The sequence below is a fragment of the Ornithodoros turicata genome, chromosome 4 (assembly GCF_037126465.1).
Source record: "Ornithodoros turicata isolate Travis chromosome 4, ASM3712646v1, whole genome shotgun sequence".
Lineage (NCBI taxonomy): Eukaryota > Metazoa > Arthropoda > Arachnida > Ixodida > Argasidae > Ornithodoros > Ornithodoros turicata.
The window spans coordinates 30,014,586-30,016,743 of record NC_088204.1 but is presented as its reverse complement, the minus strand read 5'-3'; the positions used below and the strand labels follow the sequence as shown (position 1 = coordinate 30,016,743).

The following is a 2,158-nucleotide window of genomic DNA, read 5'->3' as shown; positions in this document are numbered from 1 at the left end:
GGAAAGTGAACTGGTACCAGGTCTGGTGGCAAGTGGGCACTGTGTGCAACCAGTTCAAGCTGGGCTGGGGGCAACTGGAAAGTGAACTGGTACCAGTTCAAGCTGGACTGGTAGCAACTGGAAGTGAGGTGGTGCCAGTTCGAACTGGACCAGCTATTTGGGGGGAAGTTTCGGTTTCAGTGCCAGGACAGGTTAATATGAAGATTGCAAGACGAAGTTATAAAAACGATCAAAAAGTAACTTTTTTTAATAGTAATAATCATATTTCAATTTTTGGTAAAGTTCCTATTAACGAAAGTTATTTTGGAACTCTTATATTTGTATTTTGTATTTGTATTTGTATTTCCTGCTCCCGCGATGAATGATGCATTTAATGTGTAACGGTCGCTTGCTTAGCAGCGTGCTTGTACAGCGATTTTTGCCCGTTATGTTCTTAGCGTGATGTGTGACATAGGCGTTGGTTTTATAATCTAAAGGATTTGTCTTCAAGTTACGACAGTGCGACAGTACAATGAGCGCCAGCGGCCGGCGGGTGGGTGTTATAGGATTGCAGCTTGACTACAACTGTGGAGACCGCTTTATATCGTGAGTACTATATACTTAAGTGCTTTTCCGTTGTGCAACATTTAGAAATATTACTTCCATTAGAACCTCTTCTCTTTGTTCCGCGTCACATTCGTGGCACCTGCAAATGCATGGCGTTTTACGAGTAACATCCGGTTTATGTTAACGCTACCAGCAACTTTTTTCATTCATGTTTTTGTTTTTGCTTTTTTTTCGTTCATTCTCGTGTTTTAGATCCTTCACACCACGGATGTTGTCGAACTAGCGTAGTGCGCCAGAGTAGTACCCATTGCCCCCGAAAGCTGGCGAATCTCTTAGTTGAAAGGTCCAACTACTGCACAACGAAAATGTTGAGAGATTCGCGTACTTTCCGGGGCCACGACCGCTCAGATTGAGTGACTGTCCAGGCACACACTACAATTACATGCTGTAATTGAATGCATATTCACTTGTGCCCTTTAAACTTTCCAGAAACCTTAAGCTGCTGGGGCTCAAAGGAAAATATCGATCCATTATGTGCTATTAAGAACATCTCAAATACTTTGTTGAATGATTCAAGATGTCCACAAGGCAGTCAAGCAAGGGACCAATCAACCATGAAGTATTATCTATTCCATGTAACTCTGTAGTTCATCTACTGCTATAATTTAATTACATTATAGTTACGCTACATGTACATTGAAATATGTGTAATGTTTGACTACAAATAAAATACAATTTTGCATTGCAGTTCTTTGGATCTGCCGTTGCTGGGAGCAGCAATCCTACAAAGGGGCACCGGTTACATACAAGCTAACCTCTGTCCGAACAGGCCGCTCTATGTGAAGGCACTTCAACCGGTCCCAGCTCAACAATGAGTTGGGCCAACTGGTACCAGTTGAGACTGGGACCGGCCAGAAACCAGTTGGGCCAACTGGTACCAGTTGATCGAACTGGTCCCTGTTCGATAACACAGCTCACACAGTCCCAATTGAACTGGTCCAGTTGCAACTGGGACTGGGCGAACTGTGTTATCGAACAGGGACCAGTTCGATCAACTGGTACCAGTTGGCCCAACTGGTTTCTGGCCGGTCCCAGTCTCAACTGGTACCAGTTGGCACAACTGGTTTCTAACCGGTCCCAGTTGAGACTGGGACCGGTTGCAACTGGGACTGGGTGAACTGTGTTATCGAACAGGGACCAGTTGTCCCAACTGCTACCAGTTGATCTGGGACCGGCTGAACTGGTCCCTGTTCGATAACACAGTTCAACTGGTACCAGTTCAAAAAATGTTCGCCTGGGTTACAAGAAATGTGGTTTTCAGACAGCATGGACGTGAAAGTAATTTGCTTGTACGTTATAATGTTGTCAGGTATTTTCCAGGAAACAAGCGAACATGTTAGCTACAACTCTGGTACACAACATACGTATCACGTAGGTTCGGTCGAACACTTTATTGAACTTTATGAACTGAATTATGTCCTGAAAGCGCACTTCACGCAGTCCCGATGATTGAACACTCGCTCCAAACCTGGCAATCACAAGCGTGTCCAGGTCTTCAGAAACAAATCACAGAACAACCAGACACAAACCTTTTGAACCACCACTACCTTGG

General features: G+C 44.4%; 1 long non-coding RNA gene across 1 annotated transcript; it reads left to right on the top strand.

Annotated features, from left to right (window-relative positions):
• The first annotated feature begins 386 nt into the window (after window positions 1–386).
• On the top strand, window positions 387–1,373 carry LOC135392911 (uncharacterized). The gene is made up of 3 exons (XR_010422299.1): window positions 387–585; window positions 1,036–1,165; window positions 1,295–1,373. It is a non-coding gene; the product is annotated as an uncharacterized LOC135392911 (long non-coding RNA).
• Window positions 1,374–2,158: the final 785 nt, after the last annotated feature.